A 10,076-nucleotide genomic window follows, 5' to 3' on the forward strand; every position below is an offset into this window, starting at 1 on the left:
AGCTCAAGGCCAGTCCAGATTAATGAGACACTGTCTCAAAATGTTCATTTACATAGAAATGGGCCTGAGAAGTAGGTCTAGAGGTTTCAGCACTGACTTTTGAACTACGGTAGGACCATGTGATATCTGCTTGCTTGTCTACAACCTGGAATCTGCAAGGGCTGTCTTTGTAATGACAGAGCCTGGTTTGTAAGATACTTTTGTTGTTAATATCATAATATCCCCACAGTTTATCACTGTAGTCAGCTTTAGACTAGTATGTACATGCTTGGCCCAAGGAGTGGTGCTACTAGGAGGTGTGGTCTTGCTGGAGGAAGTGTGTCACTGTGGGCACGGGCTTTAAGACCCTCATCCTTGCTCCCTGGAAACTGGCAGCCTTCAGATGAAGATGAAGAACTCTCAGCCTCTCCTGCACCATGCCTGCCTGGATGCTGCCATGCTCCCATCTTGATGATAATAGAGTGAATCTCTAAACCTGTAAGCCAGCTCCAATTGAATGTTGTCCTTATAACGGCTGCCTTGGTCATGGTGTCTGTTCACAGCAATGGAAAATGCTAACTCATACAGATGATTAGATGATTATTCACTAGAGGCAAAGGAAGAACCTGAAAAATAATGTGACGGGTAATGTTCGAGAAGTAACTCACCCTATGTTGCACAAAACCAACTAGAATTGAAGAAAGCAGATACCCAAGAGATGAACTCCCTCAGTAAGACTATCTGGAGGACTGCACTGTTTTTGGCAAAGTACTATGCGACTGTGCGACTACTGGTTCTCTCCTTGCCTGGTGAGTCATTCACCTTCCCTTTAATTCCCTTTGTTATCAGCCTTAGGAGAACAATCACGTTGTGCTGCACATGCAAGGCCTGCACTTTCCACAAAAGCCTTACTTGGCTCTCAGAGGCTCTCCTGCCATAGGGCCTTCTTCCTCCCTGCACCAGTTCCTTCTGCTCCTTGTCAGCCATGGGCTGTTTGTGCCAGGAAACCCAACTCTATGACCCTGCAGTGTCTTGTTCAGGGGCTTCCCATGTATTTGTACATGTTGCGCTGTCTTATGACACATACATGTGCATGTACACTTACAGCTATTGTGTGGTCATAACATCACACTGTGCCACGGTGATGAGCCAGATGAGGGAGCCCACCTCTCCTGGGCAGACTGGACTAGTGTTAAAGTATAGTTAGTGCGACCAGTGTTAGTGCTAGTGTGCTAGTGCATTAGTGCTAGTGCTAACGTTAGTGTTACAGTGTATGTGTTATGGTATTAGTGTTAGTGTTATAGTGCTGGTTACAGTGCTAGTGTTAGTGCCAGTTTTATAGTGTTAGTGTTTTAGTATTAGTGTTAAAGTGTTTAGTGTTAGTGTTTTAGTGTTTGTGTTAGTGATGAGCTGTTATGGTAAGGACTCATGATGTTCATTTTCTTGTAAATAAGAAAAGATGAAAAAGCCGGGCGGTGTTGGCGCACGCCTTTAATCCCAGCACTTGGGAGGCAGAGGCAGGTGGATTTCTGAGTTCGAGGCCAGCCTGGTCTACAGAGTGAGTTCCAGGACAGCCAGAGATACACAGAGAAACCCTGTCTCAAACAAACAAACAAACAAACAAACAAACAAAAAAGATAAATAAATTTAGGGGCTGGCGAGATGGCTCAGCGGGTAAGAGTACTGACTGCTCTTCCGAAGGTCCTGAGTTCGGATCCTAGCAACCACATGGTGGCTCACAACCACCCGTAATGAGATCAGACACCCTCTTCTGGTGCATCTGAAGACAAAAAACAAAACAAAACAAGAAAAGATGTTGGTGGATCTTGCCATGCTGACTGCCTTGTATAAAAGGGCTGTCACTTGGAACTCAGGAGATAGATTATTCGACAAAGTGCTTAAGCCATGAGGACTCATTCAATCCCCAGGACCCATGTAGTGAGACGCTTGTAATTCCAGTACTATGGAGATGGAGACAGGCAATTTCTTGGGACTCATTGGCCAGGCAGTCTAGCCTAACTAGTGAGCCCCAGACCAATGAGATCCTGTCTCAAAATTCAAGATGGACTGCTCCTGAGGATGATACCCAAGGCTGTCCTCTGGTTTGTACACATGTGTATAAACTTGGGTGTGTGCAAAACCCCTATGCATGCACATTCATAAGAATATGCATACACATATATGCATACACACAAAAAAGGACTCTCAAACAGCCAGCTGAATTACCCGCATGACAGTACCAGATGTTTCAAATGTTCCAAGGACACTTTGAGAAAACTACACAAGGATTAAGACTGATTCTGCTCATTCCTAAAAGTACTGCCTTAGCCAACCCAGGGGTTTTTCAAGTAGTTTGTACCAGACTTTATGTTATCATCAGTCTCAGCCAGGTCAAGATCAGGTTAAACTTCTGCACTCACAACCCCTTTTCATTATAGAATTTTTTTATACAACTCTGGGTATAAGGTATAAACAATAGATACACAAATATAAAATAATATACAAACCAAACATTACTGAAAATAAATCCTAAATTAAAATGTTAAGCATTATTTGGTATCCATGTAATCTTACTATTAGAGATGAAAGTCAAATTTCAAACTAATGAGATGAAAGTACATGTTTATTTGGATATAAATAATTGAAAGGGAGTTAGAGGGATAGCTCAGAATTAGAGTGCATTGGCTGCTCTTCCAGAAGACCTGGGTTTGATTCAAGCACCCACATGTAGCTAGCTATACAACCATCTGTGTGTCCAGACACAGGAGTTCTGATGCCCTCTCTTCTGGCCTCCATGGACCCTTATGCACCCGGTACATAGACATACACGGAGGCAAAGAACCCATAAAACACATAAAAAGATATTCTATATCCATAAAATATTAAGAAAGAAGTAAAAGTTGGCTGAGTAGTTGATGCTGTAGGACACACAGCATCTTCATTTTCAGTATTTTTCAGATTGACATTTTGTCTTATTATCGTCAGTGTTGAGAATGTCTTTGGATAATAAATATGTAGTACAAAATGAAAGAGGTATTTTTTTAGGGCCACTAAAAATGTTGAAAATCTGCCCTAGTCATAATCATTCAATGATGTTTTAAATGAAATTCAAGGAACTCAAATAGTAATTTTAATATCAAACATTCTTACACAGTACGATCCAATGATACATTAATTTGATACATGCTGTGGAAAGACCAGCTAGAAAATATTAGAAGTCTATGTTTTCCATAATTAAATAATTTTATTCCTGTAAGCACAGAAAATTTTGTGTGCACAGTAAGAACTCTGTTAGCTCCTAACGTACAATGGCCCTGGATCTGAGCTGAAATGTTTCAGGTGGGATTTATTGGCTGGCATTGCATGACGGCCGACACAGTGCCAAGTATGCATGTTGTATGTTCAGGATTAGGGCTATTATGAAGTTGTACAATGTGACGTGAATGAGCATTGCCAGGAATACCTCAGATCCATTACATATTTGATTTCTAAATTAATTTCTGGTCATTGTGCACCCAGAATCATATTTACTATTGCCAACATTTCCATTACCCTCACATTCAGTTATGTGACCCCCGTGTGGGGTTCTAAAGCTACCGGGCTGGAGATGACCCATAATCATGTTCACCTAGGCCAGACAGAGAGTGTTTCCATTGGTTGGTTTAGTAGAGAGACCATTGGGGCCAGTGTTAAAAAGTCAAGGCTATGTTTTCTATTTATGAAGTGTAATGTGAATGATCCATTGCCCCTTCTCTGGCTCTATAAGCAGGCTACTAGGGTGACTGGCTGAGAGACACTATCCTGTGCTGCCTTTCCTGGTGTTGTGACATTGGGTATCTAAAAGCCTCTCTGAAGCCATCTTTTCTTGCTTACTTTAGTAGTATAGGCTGAGGCACTAATATGAAGAAAAGAAGCAGGAGAGATGGCAGATAGCAGCAGCAGCAGCAGCAACCAAGCAGCCTGGAGGCTGGGCTACAAAAAAGGCTGGGTGGCTGGCTGCTAGATAGCCAGGGATGAGGCAGCTGCACAGTTCAGTTCAGCAGAGCATCTGGCGTTTGGGGGGCACAGGGAGTGCAGAGGAGAAAGCTGAGGTTGCAGGTGGACAACGGGCTACAAAGAGTCAGAGAAGAGACACTTGGTCTCTGGTGGCTGGAAGAGTTCAGGAGAGATGTCAAGCCTTTAGTGCCAAAGATCTCAGACACCTGAGCCCAGGGAGCTTATAACAGTGCTTGGTGTTAAGGGCTGAGGAATCCCAATACCTAGCTCTGCTAAGAAACTGCAATATGAGCTGCAGCCAAGAGCTGAAGAATCCTGGCTCCTACACCTACGTAGCAAAGATGAAGAACACCTAGGCTTGCCTGGAACCTATACTATGCTGCCACCAAAGGGCAAGGGATCCCAACATCCTGGGCTTACTCTAGAGTTGAGGCTCTTGTAGAGTTCAGGGTACCTATACCTAAGGCCTGCACAACACTGGAATACTAAATAGGGCCTGCTGCTGTGAAACACAGGGACACAGATGCTGCCAAGACTTAGCAGGTTGGCTTCCTGCCTGCCCACTGTTTCATTAATAGTGGAGCAAAAATCCCAGCTGGCTAATTGGTGGGACTGATATTAAGTCTAACTGGCCTGGTAGAAATGGTTGTAATCCCCTTTATATTCTGAGAGTCTCGGACTATGCTATTTACTGTGTGTTTTGCATACCAGTAGTATGATCACTTGAGATTTAGTTTGTGGGTCCTACCACAATACCTACATAGATACACCCTGCCCCAAGATAGGGCCCAGGAAGGACATTTTAAGACCGTCTAGACTGTTCTTAGGTCCCTTCAGCTTATATAGCATTATTCAAGGCAACTGCTAGCATTGTGTCAATGACTTGACAAATGATTATATACCTGAGACACAATGTTCTTAAACATCTAGTTCTACTGTAGACTTTGCTTTATATAAGTATAAATAACAATCCAAAGTGGATGTAATGACCAATCTCACCTTATCATTTTGAAGTTGGTAAAAAAAAAAAAAAAGGGTTTCATTGAACAGGACTCCATTTATTAGTAGTTAGTTGTCTTGGGTATTCTTAAACTGAATTTGTATCATAAGCCTTAATTGTGGATAGAGGAACCAGCCCTTCAGGAAGTGCAAGGCTCTATATCTTCTTGTCTAGGCCCACACTTAGAAGGAGATCTAGCTTTGGCTTTAATGACCTCAGGATGCCAATCCGTTGCTTGGTCGGCTGAGCCACTGTGCTCCTCTGTCTGCAGTTATAGAATGGAAACTAACTTGGAGTGAGACCTGGGAAGGTTATAGCGAACACTTTATCTGGTCCTCTGACAATTAAATGTGCAAAAGTCCCTACTCTCTGATCCTTGCCCGAAGGACACTGCCGTTTGGCCAGAAATGATTTGTCAGCCGTATGATACAGGCAGCCTTTTTACACCTCCCTCTAGGGCTGCTGAAATCTTGGCTCGCACTCAAATGCCCCACTTGGGTTTTATTCAGGAAATATTTCTTCCAGCTGTTTTATTTGTTTCATGATTGAATGTATAAGCTTCCAGAAAGTGCAAGATCACAAGTCAAATGAAAGGCTTCAGTTCCCCGTTCACATAAGGAGATAAAATTTGAAACCAGGGTAACAACAAACTTGGCTAAATGAGGACTAGGTATAAATGAGGCACTGATATTGCTACTAAAAGCTTACACATGCTATGAAGCTCTAGGATAAACACACTAGAGCAATCTTGTGATCTCAGTGCCATACTGATGGAAGTACTGCGAAGGGACTCGGGCTTCCCCTGTAGTACTTAAATCTAACACAAAGGAATCGGACAGAAATGGAAGTGTATTTGCATTCCACAATGAAGACATGCAAATATATAATTGTGCTAAGACATGGGAGGCTCTACCAAAAAATGAAATTTTGGGGTTTTGGAGATCAGCTATTCAAGTGGAAAGCCTGGGCACCAGGATCAAGAGATCCAAGAGTACAGGGGAAAGGCTAGTCTAAGGGGCTTAGGGGTAGGCAGTGAACTTGTGACAGGGAGAAGAGTAAGTGAAGAGCTTGCAGATGGAGGACCTACAGGTCATAGGGCACAAGAAAAAGATAACCTTTATCATAAAACTGCAGAGCTAACCAAGGAATATCACCAAAGGTCTTTGGCAGTTAAAGAAGCAAAAAAGAGACAAAAGAGTTATCCCCGTGATTCTCTAGACATTTCCTGCAAAGTACTTAGAGTAGACAAAGGTCATCCATCACTTGGGCTCCAGACACACAGCTACACTTACTGGCGTGATTCATCTGTAGGATTGGTAAGGACGTTCTTGTGTATTGTAAGTGTGGGCCAGCTGTTGTATGTGAAGATTAAACACAATGGCACCTTCAGAAGACTATGCGTAAACATTGAGAATGCTCTGTCAGAAGCTATCTGTACCGTTTAATTAAAAGTCTGTTAATAAGGAGAAAATACACCAAAGGTTGACACATCGGTATAGAGGTTGTGCTGTGTCCCTCGGATCCCCCAGCAGCTGGACACTTCTGCTGCTGGTTTACTGTTGAGACACTCCCTCAGCTAAGGGCAGTAGTGACCTTGCTCCTGATAGGTATGTCCTGTCCCTTGGAGGCTAGCTGACAGGCAATGTCTGAACAATGAAAGTGCAAACTGTTCCAGTCTCCATCCCAGCATCTGTTTCCTACTCTAAACACTTGCACAAGTTAAGTATTTAATTGGAAACTTAAAATAAATTAGACATTTATTCTCTGGTATATTGATATATGCCAAACCCTTTGTCTCTGTAATCTAGTTCAAGATCAACATGCCTTGTTATTTAGCATGCATACATGACATAAGAAACTAGTTACAAGTATTCAATATGCTGTAGGTGTCTTCTGGACAGCTTGGCTAGCTCCCCTTAATCTGATGAATTGGTTAAGAAAGTTTCTTCTAAGGAAGACCAAAGTGTGGGTGCTTCAGTCCTTCCTAGAAAGGAGAACAAAAAAAATTCTCACAGGAGAAAATATGGAGACAAAGTGTGGAGTAGAGACTGAAGGAAAGGCCATCCAGAGACTGCCCCACCTGGAGATCCATCCCATATACAGTCACCAAACCCAGACACTATTGTGGATGCCAACAAGTGCTTGCTGACAGGAGCCTGATATAGCTGTCTCCTGAGAGGCTCTGCCAGAGCCTGACAAATATAGAGGTGGATGCTCGAAGCCAACCATTAATTAGACTGAGCACGGAGACACCAGTAGAGGAGTCAGAGAAAGGATTGAAGGGGCTAAAGGGGTTTGCAACCCCGTAGGAAGAACAACAATATCAACCAATCAGATCCCCCAGAGCTCCCAAGGACTAAACCACCAACCAAAGAGTACACATGGAGGGACCCATGGCTCCAGTCACATATGTAGCAGAGGATGGCCTTGTTGGGCATCAATGGGAGGAGAGGCCCTTGGTCCTATGAAGGCTTTATGCCCCAGTGTAGGGGAATGCCAAGGCAGGGAGGTGGGAGTGGCTGGGTGGGTGGGTGGGGGAACAGTGGGAGGGGGGATGGGATAGAGAATTTCTTGGGGAGGACTGGGAAAGGAGATAACATTTGAAATGTAAATAAAGAAAATATTGAATTAAAAAAAAAGAATATACTTTCTTATCCATAAAAAAAGAGTGTCTTCTATCATAAAATTATTAGCATTTAATGAGCACTTACTATGCTACCAAGTAACATGTTAATCACATAATTTGCATAATGCCATGATGGAAATGTTACTATCATCTTTTTTTAAACATGAAGTCTAGCTACATTGCTTCACCCTTCCCAGTAGCTGAGTCTAGAGACATGAGCCATTGCGCCCTGCTGTCATCATTGTATTATGCAGGGACCCTGGGAACAGAAAAGTATTTAGACAATTTATCTGAAGTCACGCCATGAAGAAGGGAGTAGGCTGAGATTTTCAATCAGTGTGACTCCAAAGCTTGTCTTCCTGCCATACTGCATTCTACAGTGAATTTAAATAAAAGGTGTAATGAGAACAAAAAATCGCAAAAGTGAGACTTTGTTTTCTAACGGTATCATACAACATGACAAAATATGCCATGTCTAGTTTTTCTCTTAAAAGATGAACCTAACAAACAAGGCATGCACTTAAACTCTCAGAAGAAAAGAGTGCAAGTAGCATAGTCTGCGATGGTTATTTGTTTATACAGGAATTATTTCCGCTAATTAAAGACAGAAGAGCGGGACAATATTTGTGAGGAACAATGGAAGTCGGATATCTTAATTATGCACTCAGATGAGCACAAAAGAGTAAGATACAAACAAAAAACTTAATAAAAGCGAACTGTTACATATCAGGATATGGATAACACAGAGAATCCATTTAAAGCAATTCAGATCAAACGGCAATGACTAATCAGAGAGGTTTCGTGACAACTATCAGTGACAACAACACATAAGCTACCGTTTTATTAGAGGTATTTTCCCAGAAAATAAGGCACACATTTGTGGTTATCTAAGAAAATATAAATGACATCTCAAGAGATGTCTATAATACTTTTTAAAAGCAAGTATCTAGGCTGGTAAATCATTAACAAGTAGAATTCATGGAACAGCTTGAAGGAGCTATAGACAGGAAGACCCTCATCCTACAGGACTACTTAGTAACTTTCTTTTTATCTGCTGGTAGGGCCACTGCTTCCTTTCATCCAGGATTTGGAGATTAAAAACAGCAGGGGAGAATCCCAACAGAGCAGCCTGGCACTACATCATCCAGGCCCTCTCTCTACCACCAAGCTGTGAACTGACCTCATCAGACACAGCCTGTGCTAGTCAAACTCTTCATTAGTTTGACAAATACTTGACACGTACAAAAAAATTCAAAAGGAAGAAAAATATTTATTTCCGGCTCACAGTTGCAAAAATTTTAGTCCATGGCTGTCTGGTTCCACTGTTTCTAGGTCATAGTGGGGAAGAGCATCATGGAAAGGAAGGCACGATGGAGCAACCTGCTCGGAGCATGGCCGCCAAGAACCAGGAGGGAAAGGAAGAACACAGACAAGATAGCCTTCAAAGTCAAAGCCACAGTGACCTGTTCCTTAAACCAGCACTAGTCCCTCGAAGTCCATTCAATGAATGAATTCATTCATTAAATGAGAGATTCTGGGACCCAATAACCCCCAATGCCTAGACCCAGCAGCTGTGGAATAGGCCTCAGAACATAAGCCTTTTGGAAAGGCACAGGCCTGAGACCCTGTTATTACCTAGAGAGAGCACTTCGTTTATGCAAACTTCTGACCTCAGCATCTATTTCTAGAAAAAACACCTTCCCTGGCTGTCCCATCCATGCCCTATAGACATAAAGCCACATCTCAATTTGTTGTCCCTTGTCACACTAAATGGAGGCACCATGGACTCAGACACACTGGCCAGCAGTCTAGGGGCTCACCTTATCCTCGCCATGTCTTTCTACCACACTTCCTGTTGTGGCAGTCCTGTGCATTAGGACATAAAGCATCATCTGAGTAGCTCTGATCTTACAAATTAGCTTTATTAGTAATAAGACCTCTCTGGGGTGACTGGAGTGTCAGTGGTTTGGTTCTATTTACTGAACCCTCCCTCCCTATGTCAGTATTATGCTTACTCCTACATCCACCTCAGTAGAACCCTTGGAAAAATGAAATGGGCTTTTTCTTAGTAGTTTGAGTGTAAGAAATTTTTAGCATGCCTTTCAGAGAATGAACACCTTCAGGTAACATCAGAAATATTTCTACAGCTGAAAAAGACATTGTTTTGTTTTCCTTCTTTAAATAGCACACACATGCACACATATCACGGAGGAGAGATATAGACCATGGGGTAGAGAGTTAACTGGCAGAGAAAGGTAAGAGCCTATTCCAAATGCCAAGGTCTGTCTGTGATCACACTGCCCATAGTACAATAGCTCACTAGACTGTGGACAGCAGGGAAGGGTCACATGCACCAGTTTAAATTGAGGAAATCATGCAAAATCTCAATGTCTGATTTCTGGCTCACCTAAAAACAAAATGCCTTCTGACGTGTGTGTGTGTGTGTGTGTGTGTGTGTGTGTGTGTGTGTGTGTG

The 10,076-nt window shown here is 42.5% G+C and overlaps 1 protein-coding gene across 11 annotated transcripts in view; it reads right to left on the reverse strand.

The window, feature by feature from the left end:
* The window catches only part of Efcab11 (EF-hand calcium binding domain 11), a 239,261-nt gene that overhangs the window by 129,412 nt on the left and 99,773 nt on the right, over nt 1-10,076 (reverse strand). Inside the window, exon 7 of one of the 11 annotated variants that reach the window (XR_004114631.1) lies at nt 5,998-6,959. The exons of the other annotated variants lie outside the window; for them this stretch is intronic. The gene's annotated coding sequence lies outside the window, so the exon portion shown is untranslated. Of the gene's footprint in view, nt 1-5,997; nt 6,960-10,076 lie in introns of those variants that run through there. 11 annotated transcript variants of the gene reach the window in all.

The sequence above is a fragment of the Mastomys coucha genome, unplaced genomic scaffold (assembly GCF_008632895.1).
Source record: "Mastomys coucha isolate ucsf_1 unplaced genomic scaffold, UCSF_Mcou_1 pScaffold6, whole genome shotgun sequence".
Classification (NCBI taxonomy): domain Eukaryota; kingdom Metazoa; phylum Chordata; class Mammalia; order Rodentia; family Muridae; genus Mastomys; species Mastomys coucha.